This window comes from Scyliorhinus torazame, chromosome 8 (assembly GCF_047496885.1).
Source record: "Scyliorhinus torazame isolate Kashiwa2021f chromosome 8, sScyTor2.1, whole genome shotgun sequence".
In the NCBI taxonomy this organism is placed as follows: domain Eukaryota; kingdom Metazoa; phylum Chordata; class Chondrichthyes; order Carcharhiniformes; family Scyliorhinidae; genus Scyliorhinus; species Scyliorhinus torazame.
Genome location: NC_092714.1, coordinates 30,189,881 through 30,211,247, shown reverse-complemented (window position 1 = coordinate 30,211,247; position 21,367 = coordinate 30,189,881). Strand labels below are relative to the sequence as shown.

Sequence of the window (21,367 nt, the reverse complement as noted above, 5' to 3'; positions counted from 1 at the left end):
CTGCTCATGTATGTTGTGCTAACCCAGCTGCCTCTATTTTAGGACCAATCAAAGTGTGTATTTGTCTGGTGTAGGTTTCACAGAAGTTGAATGATGGTGCACCCTCAGGGTACTGCTCCTCCTCTGAGGCTCTATCTCATCCCCTCTGTTTGCTCTGCCACTGGACCTGTGGGAGATGAAAGACAGGAGTTAACGCTGAATGTAGGTTAACTGCAGCCACACAGGCTTGGTCAGGCTGGCTGGACACCTCCTGCTCTCAGTGCTTTAATCATCACCTCCAGTGAGGAACCTGTGACCCAGCAGAAGACTTTCCAGCTCTTCCCTCCATTCTGTAGCCCTTTGCTCTTTCCCACCGGTTTGTATGCTGAAGACACTGGTGCCATTGTGAGACCTGATGGGGTCCATTTAAATGGAGACCCTCCATTACTTCATCAGCTGGGTCGCCGTGCCTACCCTTGCGGATTGGTCAGAGAACCCAGAGGTGGATAAGCAACCACAAGACACAGAAATGAGTTAATTAGAATTCCGGCAGGCACTACACTCACAAAATTCCACCTGTTAGCTCCATCTTTGCATAGGGTAGAGCCAAAATTCAAATTCATGTTCGATTAAATAAAATAAATGAGTTGAATTGCTGTGGTGCCGTTCATAACCTCAGGATATCCTGAAGTAATTTTCAGCCATTGAAGCACTTTTGAAGGATTATTCTCACTGTAGGAATGTGGAAAACAACAAGGCCCCACTAACCACACTGGGATAATGATCATATCATCTGTAATAGTGATGTCGGCTGAGGGATGAATATTGACCAAAACAGTTGGAGAACAATCCTCCTTGCCTTTAAATCGTGCCATCTTTGACACAAACCTGAAAGGACAGCTGACATCTCGGTTCAGTGTTTCATTCAAATTAAGGGATACGGAACTAAAGTAAATGAATGAGATTAAGACATCAGCAATGATTAATTGAATGGAAGAACAGCCCTGAGTGCTGAATGGCCTACTCTTGTTCCGCCTCACATCTTTCTATTCTATCCCTTTACAAAACAAATTGATTGGAAAGCATGGGCAGTATTGAACTCTGACTAAACAGCTCTGCTGATTGACAGGTTTGTATCAAAGATGCAACCAAATCAATATAAAACCCGATCTGCAAGCAATCAATAGGGATTCAGTTTGATTGAAATGGCCACAACAATCTTGTCATTCCCCAAGGTGAATATGTTGCCAGGAAGGGTTAAAACGGGGCTTATTTTCCAGCGCCATGTTCTATTTGAAGACATTCCAGAATGTCTGTGGGTTGTCATTAACATAACACTGTTTTTGTTGCAATAAACAAAAAAAAAATCATGGGATAAGTTCCTTAACCAAAAATGATTCCATTATTCAAAACATCTGATGTCATTGGCTATTTATGCAATTGGAAAGCTCAATGTGCTGAGGTTAGTCTAGAATATAACTGACATCATCAGCTTCTGGCCATTTCAAATATATGTTTCCACAGTTAAATCTGTTCCCTTAAAAATTGGCCACTGAATTGGCTGGCACAGTCTGTGCTACATTTGTTTGTTATATTGGATTGTTAATTCACCCAGGTCCACTTGCAGAGGACTTCGCCTCACCATTGGCCTAATCCCTTCTTTCCCTTTACAGGGATTGGATTGGATTTGTTTATTGTCACGTGTACCGAGGTACAGTGAAAAGTATTTTTCTGCGAGCAGCTCAACAGATCATTAAGTACATGAGAAGAAAAGGGAATAAAAGAAAATACATAATAGGGCAACACAATATATACAATGTAACTACATAAGCACTGGCATCGGATGAAGCATACAGGGTGTAGTGTTAATGAGGTCAGTCCATAAGAGGGTCATTTTGGAGTCTGGTGACAGTAGGGAAGAAGCTGTTTTTGAGACTGTTCGTGCGTGTTCTCAGACTTCTGTATCTCCTGCCCGAGGAAGAAGTTGGAAGAGTGAGTAAGCCGGGTGGGAGGGATCTTTGATTATGCTGCCCACTTTCCCCAGGCAGCGGGAGGTGTAGGTGGAGTCAATGGATGGGAGGCAGGTTCGTGTGATTCACGACTCTCTGAAGTAAATGGAATGAAATGAAAATCGCTTATTGTCACAAGTAGGCTTCAAATGAAGTTACTGTGAAAATCCCCTAGTCGCCACATTCCGGGGCCTGTTTGGGGAGGCTGGTACGGGAATTGAACTGTGCTGTTGGCCTGCCTTGGTCTGCTTTAAAAGCCAGCGATTTAGCCCTGTGCTAAACTAGCCCCTAGGTGCTAAACTAGGGGTTGTGTGGCCTGCTCTTTCATTACACCAGCCAACTCAGCAAAAAGGACATGTTGATTCAGACTGTCCCAGGCTCAACAACTCACATCAAAGTACGTCAGTAAGATACACTTCTGTTGACTTATTGCCTGTGAAGGAGAGTTGAAAATGCGGGGAGTTGTGATGGCCCAAATCTTGCCCTGTTTACTTGTTTACATGTGTGTGTTGCCAGTAGCTTACTGCAAAAGATTGCAACACGAGCATGTGACAGTGACTATCTGTGGGTCCCACACTCTCTATGGCAGCTCTCATACCTTGCCTCCAGTTTACAAAGAGAACATAGAACATAGAACATAGAAAATACAGCACAGAACAGGCCCTTCGGCCCACGATGTTGTGTCGAACCTTTGTCCTAGATTAATCATAGATTATCATTGAATTTACAGTGCAGAAGGAGGCCATTCGGCCCTTTGAGTCTGCACCGGCTCTTGGAAAGAGCACCCTACCCAAACTCAACACCTCCACCCAACACCAAGGGCAATTTGGACATTAAGGGCAATTTATCATTGGCCAATTCACCGAACCCGCACATCTTTGGACTGTGGGAGGAAACCGGAGCACCCGGAGGAAACCCACGCAGACACGGGGAGGACGTGCAGACTCCGCACAGACAATGACCCAATCCGGAATCGAACCTGGGACCATGGAGCTGTGAAGCAATTGTGCTATGCACAATGCTACCGTGCTGCCCTTAAGAACAAATAAATCTACACTATATCATTTTACCGTAATCCATGTACCTATCCAATAGCTGCTTGAAGGTCCCTAATGTTTCCGACTCAACTACTTCCACAGGCAGTGCATTCCATGCCCCCACTACTCTCTGGGTAAAGAACCTACCTCTGATATCCCTCCTATATCTTCCACCTTTCACCTTAAATTTATGTCCCCTTGTAATGGTGTGTTCCACCCGGGGAAAAAGTCTCTGACTGTCTACTCTATCTATTCCCCTGATCATCTTATAAACCTCTATCAAGTCGCCCCTCATCCTTCGCCGCTCTAATGAGAAAAGGCCTAGCACCCTCAACCTTTCCTCGTAAGACCTACTCTCCATTCCAGGCAACATCCTGGTAAATCTTCTTTGCACCTTTTCCAGAGCTTCCACATCCTTCCTAAAATGAGGCGACCAGAACTGTACACAGTACTCCAAATGTGGCCTTACCAAAGTTTTGTACAACTGCATCATCACCTCACGGCTCTTAAATTCAATCCCTCTGTTAATGAACGCGAGCACACCATAGGCCTTCTTCATAGCTCTATCCACTTGAGTGGCAACTTTCAAAGATGTATGAACACAGACCCCAAGATCTCTCTGCTCCTCCACATTGCCAAGAACTCTACCGTTAACCCTGTATTCCGCATTCATATTTGTCCTTCCAAAATGGACAACCTCACACTTTTCAGGGTTAAACTCCATCTGCCACTTCTCAGCCCAGCTCTGCATCCTATCTATGTCTCTTTGCAGCCGACAACAGCCCTCCTTACTATCCACAACTTCACCAATCTTTGTATCGTCTGCAAATTTACTGACCCACCCTTCAACTCCCTCATCCAAGTCATTAATGAAAATCACAAACAGCAGAGGACCCAGAACTGATCCCTGCGGTACGCCACTGGTAACTGGGATCCAGGCTGAATATTTGCCATCCACCACCACTCTCTGACTTCTATCGGTTAGCCAGTTTGTTATCCAACTGGCCAAATTTCCCACTATCCCATGCCTCCTTACTTTCTGCATAAGCCTACCATGGGGAACTTTATCAAATGCCTTACTAAAATCCATGTACACTACATCCACTGCTTTACCTTCATCCACATGCTTGGTCACCTCCTCAAAGAATTCAATAAGATTTGTTAGGCAAGACCTACCCCTCACAAATCCGTGCTGACTATCCCTAATCAAGCAGTGTCTTTCCAGATGCTCAGAAATCCTATCCTTCAGTACCCTTTCCATTACTTTGCCTACCACCGAAGTAAGACTAACTGGCCTGTAATTCCCAGGGTTATCCCTAGTTCCTTTTTTGAACAGGGGCACGACATTCGCCACTCTCCAATCCCCTGGTACCACCCCTGTTGACAGTGAGGATGAAAAGATAATTGTCAACGGCTCTGCAATTTCATCTCTTGCTTCCCATAGAATCCTTAGATATATCCTGTCAGGCCCGGGGGACTTGTCTATCCTCAAGTTTTTCAAAATGCCCAACACATCTTCCTTCCTAACAAGTATTTCCTCGAGCTTACCAATCTGTTTCACACTGTCCTCTCCAACAATATCGCCCCTCTCATTTGTAAATACAGAAGAAAAGTACTCATTCAAGACCTCTCCTATCTCTTCAGACTCAATACACAATCTCCCGCTACTGTCCTTGATTGGACCTACCCTCGCTCTAGTCATTCTCATATTTCTCACATATGTGTAAAAGGCCTTGGGGTTTTCCTTGATCCTACCCGCCAAAGATTGTTCATGCCCTCTCTTAGCTCTCCTAATCCCTTTCTTCAGTTCCCTCCTGGCTATCTTGTATCCCTCCAATGCCCTGTCTGAACCTTGTTTCCTCAGCCTTACATAAGTCACCTTTTTCCTCTTAACAAGACATTCAACCTCTCTTGTCAACCATGGTTCCCTCACTCGACCATCTCTTCCCTGCCTGACAGGGACATACATATCAAGGACACGTAGCACCTGTTCCTTGAACAAGTTCCACATTTCACTTGTGTCCTTCCCTGCCAGCCTATGTTCCCAACTTATGCACTTCAATTCTTGTCTGACAACATCGTATTTACCCTTCCCCCAATTGTAAACCTTGCCCTGTTGCACGTACCTATCCCTCTCCATTACTAAAGTGAAAGTCACAGAATTGTGGTCACTATCTCCAAAATGCTCCCCCACTAACAAATCTATCACTTGCCCTGGTTCATTACCAAGTACTAAATCCAATATTGCCCCTCCTCTGGTCGGACAATCTACATACTGTGTTAGAAAAGCTTCCTGGACACACTGCGCAAACACCACCCCATCCAAACTATTTGATCTAAAGAGTTTCCACTCAATATTTGGGAAGTTAAAGTCACCCATGACTACTACCCTGTGACTTCTGCACCTTTCCAAAATCTGTTTCCCAATCTGTTCCTCCACATCTCTGCTACTATTGGGGGGCCTATAGAAAACTCCTAACAAGGTGACTGCGCCTTTTCTATTTCTGACTTCAACCCATACTACCTCAATAGGGTGATACTCCTCGAACTTCCTTTCTGCAGCTGTTATACTATCTCTAATTAATAATGCCACCCCCCCACCTCTTTTACCACCCTCCCTAATCTTATTGAAACATCTGTAACCAGGGACCTCCAACAACCATTTCTGCCCCTCTTCTATCCAAGTTTCCGTGATGGCCACCACATCGTAGTCCCAAGTACCGATCCATGCCTTAAGTTCACCCACCTTATTCCTGATGCTTCTTGCGTTGAAGTATACACACTTCAACCCATCTCCGTGCCTGCAAATACTCTCCTTTGTCAGTGTTCCCTTCCCCACTGCCTCATTACACGCTTTGGCGTCCTGAATATCGGCTACCTTAGTTGCTGGACTACAAATCCGGTTCCCATTCCCCTGCCAAATTAGTTTAAACCCTCCCGAAGAGTACTAGCAAACCTCCCTCCCAGGATATTGGTGCCCCTCTGGTTCAGATGCAACCCGTCCTGCTTGTACAGGTCCCACCTTCCCCAGAATGCGCTCCAATTATCCAAATACCTGAAGCCCTCCCTCCTACACCATTCCTGCAGCCACGTGTTCAACTGCACTCTCTCCCTATTCCTAGCCTCGCTATCAAGTGGCACCGGCAACAAACCAGAGATGACAACTCTGTCTGTCCTGGCTTTCAACTTCCAGCCTAACTCCCTAAACTTGTTTATTACCTCCACACCACTTTTCCTACCTATGTCATTGGTACCAATGTGCACCACGACTTCTGGCTGCTCACCCTCCCCCTTAAGGATCCTGAAGACACGATCCGAGACATCCCTGGCCCTGGCACCCGGGAGGCAACATACCTTCCGGGAGTCTCGCTCGCGACCACAGAATCTCCTATCTATTCCCCTAACCATTGAATCTCCTACAACTATTGCTTTTCTATTCTCCCCCCTTCCCTTCTGAGCCCCAGAGCCAGACTCCGTGCCAGAGACCTGACCGCTAGGGCCTTCCCCCGGTAGGTCATCCCCCCCAACAGCATCCAAAACGGTATACTTGTTTTGAAGGGGAACGGCCACGAGGGATCCCTGCACTGTCTGCCTGTTTGTTTTTTTCCCCCTGACTGTAACCCAGCTATTCTTGTCCAGTACCTTGGGTGTGGTTACCTCCCTGTAACTCTTCTCAATCACCCCCTCTGCCTCCCGGATGATCCGAAGTTCATCCAGCTTCAGCTCCAGTTCCCTAACACGGTCTTTGAGGAGCTGAAGTTGGGTGCACTTCCCGCAGGTATAGTCAGTGGGGACACCGGTGGTATCCCTCACCACCCACATCCTACAGGAGGAGCATGTAACTGGCCTAGCCTCCATCCCCTCTTACCTTACAGAATATAGCTGCTGTGTGGACTAACTAGATCTCCGCCCTCCGACTCTGCTCCCAGTCAGCTACACTTCCTGTAAACTCCTGGCTCTCTTCGCACTCTTTGCGGAAATGTCGGAAACAAAATGAAAGGAGCACCTTACTCCCTCCTCACCTAACTCCCTCGGTCACCAAACTCTCACTATCGCACTCAAAAAGCACCAAATTCAGCACTCAGTGCAAACAAAGTCTGCATTGTAGGGGATCACTTTTATACTGTGAATCTAGCCTCTGAAAAACTGGCCTAATCCAATTAACTAATTAACAAGCTCCAGCTGCAAGTGCCCAGAAGTAGAAGCCTGTTTAAAGCTGATTGAAAATTCACCTTCTTCTAAACCAAACAGCAACTTTTAAGTTAATTAACTAAATAAAAGAAAGACTAAACTTTAGATAAAAATGAAGCCTTATACTCCCTCGGTCACCAAACTCTCACTATCGCACTCAAAAAGCACCAAATTCAGCACTCAGTGCAAACAAAGTCTGCACTGTAGGGGATCACTTTTATACTGTGAATCTAGCCTCTGAAAAACTGGCCTAATCCAATTAACTAATTAACAAGCTCCAGCTGCAAGTGCCCAGAAGTAGAAGCCTGTTTAAAGCTGATTGAAAATTCACCTTCTTCTAAACCAAACAGCAACTTTTAAGTTAATTAACTAAATAAAAGAAAGACTAAACTTTAGATAAAAATGAAGCCTTATACTCCCTCGGTCACCAAACTCTCACTATCGCACTCAAAAAGCACCAAATTCAGCACTCAGTGCAAACAAAGTCTGCACTGTAGGGGATCACTTTTATACTGTGAATCTAGCCTCTGAAAAACTGGCCTAATCCAATTAACTAATTAACAAGCTCCAGCTGCAAGTGCCCAGAAGTAGAAGCCTGTTTAAAGCTGATTGAAAATTCACCTTCTTCTAAACCAAACAGCAACTTTTAAGTTAATTAACTAAATAAAAGAAAGACTAAACTTTAGATAAAAATGAAGCCTTATACTCCCTCGGTCACCAAACTCTCACTATCGCACTCAAAAAGCACCAAATTCAGCACTCAGTGCAAACAAAGTCTGCACTGTAGGGGATCACTTTTATACTGTGAATCTAGCCTCTGAAAAACTGGCCTAATCCAATTAACTAATTAACAAGCTCCAGCTGCAAGTGCCTAGAAGTAGAAGCCTGTTTAAAGCTGATTGAAAATTCACCTTCTTCTAAACCAAACAGCAACTTTTAAGTTAATTAACTAAATAAAAGAAAGACTAAACTTTAGATAAAAATGAAGCCTTATACTCCCTCGGTCACCAAACTCTCACTATCGCACTCAAAAAGCACCAAATTCAGCACTCAGTGCAAAAAAACAAAAACAAAAAAAAAAAAATGTTTTCGCATCCACAGGAAACCCCAAAGTGCCTTATAAACATTGAAGTAATTTTGAAGTGTGGTCGCTGTTGTAATGTAGAAAACATGACAGCCAATTTGTACACAGGAAACTCCCACTAACATCAATATGATAATGATGGCTCATCACTTTAATATCGCATTCAAAAGACAGCACCCCTGACAGAGCAGCACTCCTTCAGTACTGCCAGTTTAGAATTTGAGCTCAAGTGGAATTTGAAGCCATCACCATCTGATTCAGACGTGAGACTGCTGCCAACTGAACCAAGGCTGACACTTACAGAGTGCCATGCAGAAGTCAGAAATGATAGTTGTTCATATGTTTGAATGTTTTAACTGGTGATTACATCATCTGGTGTGGAACTGAGGCCCATATCAACCTGAAAATCCCTAGGATTTATTGATTTCAGCAAGTCCAACAGGCTGGCTACTGAAGTTGTGCTCAGAACCCCAATATGAGAAGATGAGAAATTCCAAGGATTTCTGCTTCTGATCAGCGCCTAATGACCCTGTTGGGTAATGTATGCATGCGTGTGCTTGTGTGCGAGTCTGTGTTTTTACATTACTGTGTGTGTGTTTATGCATGGGTGCGTGTGTGTGTGAGTCTGTGTGATTACATGTGCGCCTGTGTGTATGTTTCTACATGGGCATGTGTGCCCATGTGCAAGTGTGCCTGTGCATGTGTTTGTGGGTTGCATTTTACGTGACCCCCCTTGGCAGATGTGTTTCTGCCCAAGGGGGACACAAACGAGGGTGGGTGACCACCATTTTCCTGCCCATCTGTCGTGTTATTCACCCTGGGGTAACACGGACTGCAACACGATGCAGTTGGCTGATAAAGCACACAGCAAACGTAGACGTTGGTTCAATCGAGTTTATTGAACTCCAGTAACGAAACACATAGCTGCCTGTGGGTTGACTCGCTACTCCTCTAAGTAAACTAACACTAACTATCTAGACCAGGCTAGCTCTGATCCACGTGTAGAAGGTGTTGAATGATATATACACCCTGACTGTCAGTACAGCTATCACCAGTGGAAAGAGGCAGAGTGCTGATGCCTCGTGTGTTTTATAGTTGGAAGCCCCCCCCTTGGTGTCCTGACTTGTGATTGGTTGTGTTCTGTTCTGTATGTTGATTGGCTCACCTGGGTGTTTGTCACTGCCTGCTTTTACCCTATGATGTTCTTGGGTGCATATTATGACATCCCCCTTGTAAAAAACAGCTTATACGACATATTTACAAAAGTAACTACATACAGCAATTGGTGAGTGAATGGATATGTACATGTAATGTGTCTAGCGTGCAGAAACATAACAGTATATATACAAAGGAACTATTTATAAGTCCAGTCGTTGGGGCTGTCGTCGGATTCTTGTAGACCGCCTGAGAGGATAATGGTGTCTTGACAGGTTGGCATGCAGCCAGATTGGTGGCCTCGTGGAGTGAGGTGTCCGGATAGGGCAGAACGACATCTGGGGACGTGAGATCCGGTGGTGGGCAGGCAAGTTTGCGTAGTGCCCTTCTGTTGCGCCTGACAATAGATCCATCAGCCATGCAAACCACAAACGACCTGCGAGCAGCCTGTCGAACCACAACAGCAGGAGCTGACCAGCCTCCGCCAGGCAACTGGATGCGAATAGCGACCTTCGGAGAGAGCACGGGCAGATCAGTAGCATGAGCATCAATGTCAGCTTTTGCCGGGTTCTGATTTGCTGCATGTTTTGCAGCACTGGAAGGTGATCCAGGTCAGGTACATGAATGGCCGGAACAGTCGTCCGCAGGTTACGATTCATCAAGAGCTGTGCCGGAGACATACCGTTGGACAGAGGGGCTGCCCTGTGCGCCAGAAGAGCAAGATTAAAGTCCGAAGCTGAGTCCGCAGCCTTACAGAGCATCTGCTTCACGACATGGATCCCTTTTTCGACCTTCCCATTCAATTGAGGGTAGTGCGGGCTCGAGGTAATGTGCTGGAAGTGATATTGCTTGGCGAAGGCGGACCATTCTTGACTATGGAAACAGGGACCGTTGTCGCTCATGACTGTGAGCGGGACGCCATGCCTGGCAAATGCCTCCATGCAGGCCTTTATGACAGTCCTGGATGTTAAGTCGGACAACCTCACTACCTCTGGATAACTGGAGAAGTAATCAATTATCAGGACGTATCACGTCCGTTGGCGTGAAAAAGGTCCACTCCAACCTTAGACCATGGAGAGGTCACGACCTTGTGCTGCTGGAGCGTTTCTTTGGGCTGAGCAGGCTGGAAGTGCTGGCAGGTTGCACAATTTAGGACCATGTTTGATATGTCCTCATTGATGCCGGACCAATAGAAAGCCTGCCGGGCCCTGCGCCTGCACTTCTCAATACCGAGGTGTCCCTCGTGTATCTGCGTGAGCACCAGGCTCTGGAGGCTGCGAGGAATGACGATGCGGTCCAATTTCAGGAGGATCCCCCGACAACAGTGAGGTCATCCTTCACATTATAGTATTGGGGGCATTGCCCTTTCTGCCAGCCATTCATGAGGTGATGTATGAACCGCTGGAGAAGAGGGTCCTTGGCGGTCTCTTCTCGAATGATGACGAAGCGTTCGTCGGCTGTCGGGAGGGTGCTGGCACACAGTTGCATCTGTGCCTCAATGTCGTGTATGAAGTCTACCTGCTCGCATGGCGAGGTGATGCGACGCGACAGGGCACCCGCGATGATTAGCTCCTTTCCGGGCGTGTAAACCAGTTCAAAATCATACCTGCGGAGACGAAGGAGAATGCGCTGGAGCCTGGGTGTCATGTCATTTAAGTCCTGGTGTATAATGTGCACTAGGGGTCTGTGATCCGTCTCTACTGTAAAGGTCGGGAGACCATAGACGTAATCGTGGAATTTCACAATGCCAGTGAGAAGGCCCAGGCATTCTTTCTCTATTTGAGCATATCGTTGCTCAGTGGGGGTCATGGCCCTTGACGCGTAGGCCACTGGAGCCCAGGACGAGCTGTTGTCCTTCTGGAGGAGCACCGCCCCAATGCCGTCCTGGCTGGCGTCTGTGGAGATTTTAGTCTCCCCCGCTGGGTCAAAAAAAACTAGAACAGGAGCGGTGGTTAGCTTCGCTTTCAACTCAAGCCACTCTGCTTGATGTGCAGGTAGCCACTGGAAAGTGGTGGACTTCTTCACCAGGTGTCTGAGGGCCGTGGTGTGTGACACGAGGTTGGGAATGAACTTCCCCAAAACATTCACCATACCCAGGAAGCGGAGGACCGCCTTCTTGTCCTCTGGGGTCTTCATTGTGTTGATGGCCCTGACTTTGTCCGAGTCTGGTTGTACACTGATCACCCAGAAATTTAATCGACGACTTGGTTTTATTTAATTTCAGGCCGTTGGCATGTATGCGCCTGAAGACCTGTTGCAGACGCGACATATGTTCCTCCGGGGTCGTGGACCAGATGTTGATGTCGTCAATATAAACCCGCACACCGTCAATACCCTCTAGCATTTGCTCCATTATTCGATGAAAGATTTTGGAGGCCGAAGCAATACCAAACGGCATGCTGTTGTAGCAATATCTTCCGAAGGGTGTACTAAATGTGCAGAGCTTCCTGCTGGACCCGTCCACTTGTATCTGCCAGAAGCCACGCGATGCATCCAGCTTTGTAAAGAATTTGGCATGTGCCATCTCACTCGTCAGCTCCTCCCGCTTCGGGATCGGGTAGTGTTCCCGCATAATGTTACGGTTCAGATCCTTGGGATCGATACAAATGCGCAGTTCTCCAGAGGGCTTCTTGACGCAGACCATCGAACTGACCCAGTCCGTCGGTTCCGTCACCTTGGATATTATTCCCTGATCTTGGAGCTCCTGCAGCTGCGCCTTTAGACGGCCCTTGAGGGGCGCCGGCACCCAGCGTGGCACATGGAAGACAGGGGTGGCATCAGGCCTGAGCAGAATTTTATAGCAGTAGGGCAGCGTACCCATCTCAGTGAACATATCCGGTTATTGCAATAGTAGCTCCTCAATGTCGGCCTGAAGAGTGCTGTTGGCAGAGGACATGGCATGTACGCGCTGGACGAGATGGAGTAGCTTGCATGCATGGGCATCAAGCAGAGAAGCCTTGCCGGGCTTGACGATCTCAAACTGCAAAGTGGCCTTGATGGCCTTGTTGGATACATGCAGGTGACAGGACCCTAACGCGGTGATGGCATTTCCATTGTAGTTGAGCAACTGGCAGGCCGGCGGAAGAATTGTTGGCTGCCTTTGGATACAAGCAAGATCTGCTTGGGATATTAAATTGTCCGAAGCACCGGTGTCCAGCTTGAACCGGATGCTACAATGGTTGACTTGTACTGTGGCACGCCATTCGTCCGCATAATTCACATTGAGGATGGGTGTGTGTGTTACTGAGTGTGAGGAGGCCTTGTCATGCATGGTGATGATGCCCACTCGATATGGGGACTCCGGGCAGTCGTCCTCTGGATCCGTGACGGGATCAGGTTCCAAATCCAGCAGCCCTTGCTGCACACTTCGAACGCGTCTGCGTTGGACCTGGGATCGATGGCCCCCCATCAGAGTTGCAGACCTGCACAAGGCCGCATAATGGCCAAGCTTCTTGCAGTTGAGACATCGCCTGCCTCTTGCAGGGCATTGCCGCTTTAAATAGGCGGTGCCGCAGTTGGGGCACGTCATCACGTCGACGTCGTGACGCTCGGTGCGTCGGCGCACATGCGCAGTGCGGTCAGCCGCCGCTCACACCTGCGCCGTGTAGTCTTCGGCCGCTTCGTTCTCCCGACCGTGGTGCGCATGCGTGGGACCCCTGGAAAAGCCCGTGAAATGGCCACCCTCATCAATGCTCAGGACATGCCATGTCCTCTGCCAACAGCACTCTTCAGGCCGACATTGAGGAGCTACTATTGCATTCAGGCGATGGCCTGTACACTCTCAGCATCGTGGGAGGTAAGTTGGTACTGCTCTGCCAATTTGAGGCGGGAATATCGACTTTTCGCCTGTTTGTGGACCTTGCACATCTCGATGGCTACTGGCAGGTCATATTTTTTATTTTTAGGAGCTGCTCCCGCAGGGCATCGGAGTGGACGCCAAACACGATCTGATCCCTGATGAGGGAGTCAGCGGTGTCTCCGTAGTTACAGGATTGCGCTAGAATGCGCAGATGAGTCAGAAAAGACTGGAAAGGATCACCCTTACCCTGAAGGCGCTGCTGGAACACATAACACTCGAAGTTTTCGTTCGTCTCGACCTCACATTGACTGTCGAATTTGGTGAGGACGGTCTGGAACTCGTCGGCAAACGTGAATGAATTGAAGATTTGGATGGCCTGGTCTCCCACAGTCGATAGTAGCAGCGCGATTTTTCGGACATCGGATGCACTTTCGAGGCCCGAGGCCTCAATGTGCAGACTGAATTTCTGCTTGAAGACCCGCCAGTTGGCGCCAAGGTTCCCGGAGATCCGGAGCTGTGGAGGTGCCTGGATCTTTTCCATGCCACTGGAAGGCAGTTGCTGGTCATCAGTGAATGTTCGAAGGTAAATTACTTAGAAGCAGTAGCCACACCTGGTATCATGTCGTGTTATTCACACTGGGGTAACACGGACTGCAACACGATGCAGTTGGCTGATAAAGCACACAGCAAATGTAGACATTGGTTCAATAGAGTTTTTTGAACTCCAGTAACGAAACACACAGCTGCCTGTGGGTTGACTCTCTACTCCTCTAAATAAACTAACACTAACTATCTAGACCAGGCTAGCTCTGATCTACGTGTAGAAGGTGTTGAATGATTTATACACCCTGACTGTCACTACAGCTATCACCAGTGGAAAGGGGCAGAGTGCTGATGCCTCGTGTGTTTTATAGTTGGAAGCCCCCCCTTGGTGTTCTGACATGTGATTGGTCATGTTCTGTTATGTATAATGATTGGCTCACCTGGGTGTCTGGCACTGCAAGCTTTTACCTCATGATGTGCATGGGTGCATATTATGACACCATCTTTGAGTTCATCCCCATAATATGGAGCAACCCGTCCGCCATATTTAAATAGCTACTCAAGGGTTGATTAGGCTTATTACCAAGTCAAATGATTCTCATAATACGTTGCATACCATTAAGTCTTTGGCATGGGCAGTCGGGTAGGAATGGCCATCACGATTTTTAAATGAGCCTTCAAAGGGTGGGAAGGAAGGGGTGTGCAATCATTGGTGGCTGCCCTTTGCAGATTGGTGGGTGCCCCACCCCCACCAAGATTGAAGCCCCTTCTTCGTAACCTCCCCAGCCTTAAACCTGACCTCCCCTATCACCCTCCCCCCGAAGCCCTCCCTGCCCAAGACCCCAGGCCTCCAAGTTCCATGGATCCCTGAATCTTACTGTTCTTCTGGCAGTGAATTGGCCAATCTGATTGGTCGGCAGCTCCAGAGGTCGAGGCATCCTCGCCCATGAGTTGCGAAAGTCCCACACTTTCCTCTTTTAGTTCGCCTATAGCTCGTTACAGTGGCCGGGCAGCCAATGTGGAGAGGGTCGGTTCCACACTAACGTTATTTTCCGGGGTTAGGAGGGGGCCTGAGAGCCACCCGCCTCATGTATTATTCACTCTTTTGTGTTGGGCTGTGTGTGTACCTGTGTCTTTGCGTGTGTACGTGTGTGTGTGTGTGCCTGTGTAATTCTCTGCATGTGTGTATGTGTGACGACTGGAATCCGTTGTAGCTGTGGTGATTCGCTGTACAGATTCCATAAATGAGCGAAGGCCACTTGCTGAGGCATCAGAGGGCTAAATAAAATATCTGTGGAATTGTTTGATAGCACCCCTGTCAATAACCTGCCAATGTTTTATTTTGTTAATGACACTATATAGACGCAAGTTTCTCAGCTGAGTAGTCCTCAAGCAATGAGGGCAGGAAGCTGGGCAAAAATAATATGAAGAAAAAGAGTAGAGTTTGGCTGATACCATACATGCCTCGACATCAATGATGGGTGCTCGATAGCTGTACTTTTCAGAGCTGTGCCCATATCGTAGGTCAAACATATTAAGATACTATGATCTTCAAACTTGACCTCAGCTACACAGTACAAAGGAGAGGTAAACAGTCTGCAGAGGGAGGGGTATAAAAGGAATGGGGATCACTGCGTTCAATTCCCAAAATTTTCAATTGTGTTTACAGTTTGCAGAGTAGGGTATTGGATACCATTTGATGGATCTCAATGAAGTCTTCATTGTTTTAAGTATGTTAACTGTATGTATTTATTAACTACAAGAGCTATGTAATACAGTAAAGGATTTAAGCTAGGAGCTGTCTCTATGCTTGTTTGTAACACATCTCTGATCAACATGTGATTGACTCCTAGGTGCAGGTCATGTGTTCTCTTACATCACTGTGTGGGTGATACTGTACTCGGTCCCACATTAACCCTATTCATGCCAGACCCTTATACTACAGCTTGCAGCCCGAGGAAAAGGGTTTTTAATTGTTAATCTTCAGAAGGCTTTGACCAATGTAATTTTTATAATCCTGGATTTCTCCACAGTTACGATGCTCTAACAGGGCATCGGCGGCAATGTTAATCTTGCTGTCGAGGCGTGCATCATCTTGATGGTGGTATATTCATCAAGTTTGAGAGGTTCTTTGGAAAGATCGCTCTTTGTCTACCTCGATCACTTTTATCGTCAACCTTTCCCATCAGCATCAGACTTTCTAAATCATGATTTTTTATTATGTGTCCAATACATTTTAGCTGTCTCTTCCTGATCTTGGTCAGCAAGAGTTCTTTTGGCCTCAGATTTTACCAGCGCCTCTTCATTGGCAGTGTGACTCGTCCATGTTCATTATGGATGGAACATTGAAACACAGGAACAGGACGAGGCTATTCATCCTTCTAGCCTGCTACACCAATGCATTAGATCATGGCTGACCTGTCTCTTAACTCCAGCTTTTTGTTTTGTAACTCTTAATATTGTTCAATTGATAGATTGTGGACAATGTTGGAAGTGTAAAATTATGCCATGACTTGATACATGTTTTGACATTGATAGCAAAATACCAACATCTTTCCTGCCAAAAAAAACCTCAGCTACATTTAGCATCATACATGTCTTATTATCATTTCAGAAATGTTTTAGGGGCTGTTTTAGCACAGGGTTAAATCGCTAGCCTTGAAAGCAGACCAAGGCAGGCCAGCAGCACGGTTCAATTCCCATACCTGCGCTGGAATGTGGTGACTCGGGGCTTTTCACAGTAACTTCATTTGAAGCCTACTTGTGACAATAAGCGATTTTCATTTCATTTCATTTTCATTTTCAAATGTGCAGTGATTATGTGAAGCTTGTTAATCCATCAGTGAAGATACCAACACAGCATGGAGCATGCTGAACGTCACATAAGCCACCAGTATACACCTCTCCACCGGTGCCCTCCCTCACTCCCCTGCCCACACACACGAGTTAAGTATTACATATCGTTATCCCTCCAACCCCACAGTGTATAATATAAGGAAATATAGTGGGTGAACTAGTAGGCACATCAATGGTGATTATAAAACCACTAGAACACCAATCATTGGTGTCACCAAAATCCCTCAATGAGAATTTTGCCTACTAATCTTGGGATTTATTTTTCCTTCTCCTATGTACACACCACTGCACTATAATTATATGGTTATGTTTAAGAGCAAGTCCAGATTTTCGCAATGTCACTTCAATGGGAAAATTCCTGCTGCAGATTTTCCTTCAATAGTTTTCCTCTGCAATGAATGTCATAAGTCTCAAGTGAATGGAGATTTTAAAACACAGACATTTGATTTTGTTATGTTGTCATTTCTCTATCTACTATTTCTTTTTATTTGAATATTTTTATTCCAAAGAAGGTTTTTCCATATTACAAAATAACACAGTAACACTACATTTGTTGCCAAATGTGAACAGAAACATGTATACAGAATCCCAGCAGAACTCGCCTCCGGGCTATCAGCGAGATGAAAGTGAGGACATCTGTCTTTGCCCCCTGCTGCAGCACCAGCGAGTCTGAGATCTCGAGAATGGCCACTAAAGAGAAAGGCTCCACATCGATTACCAAGAATCGCTGAGGTGGCGTTAAAGAAGAACACCCAAAAGTCAACAGGTTTCCAACAGGACCAGAACGTCTATGTGTGATTCGTTGCCCCAAGAACAATGAGTGCACCTGTCTTCTGCCACCGAGAAAAGAAAACACTTAACCTAGTCCTAGTCAATGCGCCCTGTGTACAACATTGAACTGAATCTAGCTGGGCCTAGCACAGGAAGAGGTCGAGTTGATCCTGTACAAAACCTCACTCCAACCCCAGCTCCCCCTCCCACTTCATAAGACAGGGCTGGCATGTTAAAGGCAATGACGAGAACTCCTTACATAAGAAATCACACGCCTGTAGATACCGAAACAAATTTGACCTCGGGAGTTGAATTTTTCCACTAGCTCCTCAAAGCCAATAAACCTGCCTTCCACAAACAAATCACTAAATTTCTCCAGCCCTTCCTTCCCCCAGGACCCAAACTGCAAGTCCAAATCCACAGACACAATTTGGTGATTCCCACCAAGAGGGGCCGACAACGATATGGGGCCGAACCTAAAGTGTTGCCTGAACTGTCTCCAAACCCCCAGTATAGTCACCACCACCAGGCCCGAGGCAAAATTTGGAGGGGAAAATGGAAGCGAGGCAGTAACCAAGGCCCACAAACTGGAACCACAATAAGACCCCGCCTCCATCTGCCCCTATATGGAATTCGGATCCCTAAACCACCCCAGCATCAATGTTGGCTGCCCAATAATAGAACAACAAGTTCGGTAAGGCTAAGCCCTTTGATTATCTTTCTCTCTGCAGGAACTTCCTGCGAAACCTCGTGGTCCTTGCCGCCCAAATGAAAGAGGTAATCAACATATTGATTTTATGAAAGAATGATTCGGGAAGAAAGATAGGGAGATATTGGAAAAGAAACAAAATCCTTGGAGGGACGTTCATTTTAACCATCTGAACCCTGACCACGAAGGACAGGGAGGTTACCGCACCTCCACAAATCTGCTCTGACCTCTTTCACCAGCCGAGCAAAATTAAGTTTATGAAGAGAGGCCCAGTCATGGGCCACCTGGATTCCCAGATAATGAAAGCTAGACCTGGTAAGGTGAAAAGGCAATATCCTCACATCGGCTCCCTCTCTGGGGGGGTTCACAGGGAAATATTCGCTCTTGTTCAGATTTACCTTGTACCCCGAAAAGGAGGCGAAACTCCTCAGTAGCTTCATTATCTCATCCATCATGGAGGTTGGGTCCATGATATAAAGAAGCAGATCACCTGCCTACAGGTACTTTTCCTCCCCTCTCTAACCCCCTCCTCTGCTCGAAGACCTCAATGCGATAGCCAGTGGCTCGGTTGCCAAGGCAAACAGTAGCAGAGATATGGGGCAGTCCTGCCTTGATCCCCTACCCAACTGAAAATAACTTGAGCTCAAGGTATTTGTACAGGCACTCGCGGTGGGTACCCTATACAGCAAATGGATCTGAGATATGAATTTTGTCCCGAAACCGAGCCGTCCTAAAATTTCAAATAGGTATTCCCACTCGGCTCTGTCAACACTTCCTCAGTGTCCTATTGGTCAATTATGCCCGGTTCGGACACTGGAGAGGGGGACAGAACAATGTTAAATAACTACGTATATTGATTGATAACTGTTGACCCTTGGCAAATCCCATCCGAACTTCCGATATCACCCCTGGGAGGCTGGGCTCCAGCCTCACTGCCAGCACCTTAACTAGCAACTTAGCATCGGCATTAAGCAAAGAAATCAGCCTCTATGACCCACATTCTGTAAGGTCCTTGTCCTTCTTCAGAATTAAGGAGATGGATGACTGCACAAATGTAGCTGGCAAAGCTCTCCGGACCAGGTAATCGTTAAACGTATCTAATATCAGTGTGGTCAATTGTCCTGTGAATTTCTTGAAGAAATCAATGGGAAACCCATCCGAGCCTGGGACCTTGCCAGACTGCATAGTACCATACACCTCACCAATTCCTCAAGTTTCAATGGGGATTCTAACTCCTCCCTGCTTTCCCTGTCCACCTCCAGGAAGGACAGCCCCTCTAAAAATTGCATCATGGGCAATGTCTCCTCTGGGGCCTCCGATCTATACAGCAGTTGGTAACATTTTTCAAACACAACATTAACCTGCGTTAGGACAGAGATCAGCCTGCCAAACGAGTCCCTCACATGAACAATTTCCCAGGAGGTCACCTTCAGCCTCAGCTGGTGCTGCAAAAGATGGCTGGCCTTGTCCCCATGCTCAGAAGAGGCCCTCCTTGAGCATTGAAGCTGGCCCACTGCTTTACCCCATTGAGAGCAGCTGAAATTCTGTCTGCATCTTCCCAGACGCTAGAAACTTCTGTGTAGCGGCAATCGAATATTGATGGTCTAACCCCTAGGATGAAAGTCACCAACTTCTTTCACTCCAACATCAAACTGCCAAAAGGCAAACAATACCCCAAACCATTAGCTCAACAATCCCTGACACCAAACTGAATCAACTCCCTAAGCTCATTATCTAAAACCTACACTATGATAATGAGCTGCAGCTACCGCCGTCACTTTGCTCCCATTAGCTACCTTCTTCAGCTAGCAGGGTGATTCCCGCCCAAGGCATACAGAACTGAGTAACTATAACAACCAGCCCCTCATCGAATCCAGCTTCAATGAACAAAAGGAAACACCCATCCCATACAATAGCAATAAAATACAAACTGGTATAAGAAACCCCAACAAGTCCTCAAAACCACAATCCCTCTCCAATAACAACACCTTATATATGCTTCCTCACATAAGTGTTGCCATCCTCCGGCACCTCAAAGTAGTAGTCTTTCGAATTATAAGTAACTCGGAGGCATGCAGGGTAAACCACCCCTAACCAAACTCCACTTTAAAAAAACGCAGCCTTGTTACATACTGTCCTCTTATTTTTTTAAATAAATTTGGAGTACCCAATTCATTTTTTCCAATTAAGGGGCAATTTAGTTTGGCCAATCTACCTAGCCTGCACATCTTTGGGTTGTAGGGGCAAAACCCACACAAACACGGGAAGAATGTGCAAACTCCACACGGACAGTGACCCAGAGCCGGGATCGAACCTGGGACCTCGGCGCCATGAGGCAACAGGGCTAACCCACTGTGCCACTGTGCTGTCCATGCTGCCCTCTTATTTTGCCAGCTCCGTTCTCAGGTCCTGATCGAACCTAATGGTGTGGCCCTCCACTGTTTAGTTACAATGATATTTCGGCCACCTCAGGTCTCGTTCCTTATCCTGTAACCTAATGGCAATTGCCCGTGGTGGCTCTCCTGGGCGAAGCTTCTGATGGAGTGAGTGATGGGCCCGATCCAGCTTTCGATGGGACAACTATCCACCATCCCCCACCATCTTCCCAAACACCTTTGTCATATATTCAGTCGGATGCGGGCCTTCCATTCCCTCAGGCATTCCCACAACTATAAGATTGTGCCTCCTGGAGCCATTTTCTAAGTCGTCTACTTTGGCGCAAAGAGATTTGTTATTATTGGCCAACATCGCCATCTCAGCATTTAAAGAGATGATCCGGTTGCTCTGCATTGAAAGGATAGCCTCCACGCCTTGCAACACTGTGCCATGCGCCTTTATCGTTTCGTCCATTTTTGCGAGTGTCGATCGAATAGGACCCAGGACCTGACAAAAAAAAGAGGGCAGCATGTAACAAGGCTGCGTTTTTCAAAAGTAGAGTTTGGTTTGGGGTGGTTTACCCTGCACTTCTCCGAGTTACTTATAATTCGAAAGTCTACTACTTTGAGCTTGCCGACACTTACGTGAAGAAGCATGGGCTAGGGATGTGTTAATTTACGGAGACAGCCTATCATTGCTTTTTGAATTCCTCAGCTAAGATGCCAGTAATAATAGTAATAACCCTTATTAATGTCACAAGTAGGCTGACATTAACACTGCAATGAAGGTACTGTGAAAATCCCCTAGTTACCACACTCTGACGCCTGTTCGGGTACACAGAGGGAGAATTCAGAATGC

General features: G+C 46.7%; 1 protein-coding gene across 3 annotated transcripts in view; it reads left to right on the top strand.

The window, feature by feature from the left end:
* LOC140427713 (transcriptional regulator Erg) overlaps positions 1-21,367 on the top strand; it is a 425,982-nt gene that overhangs the window by 107,410 nt on the left and 297,205 nt on the right. The gene's annotated exons all lie outside the window — the stretch shown is intronic.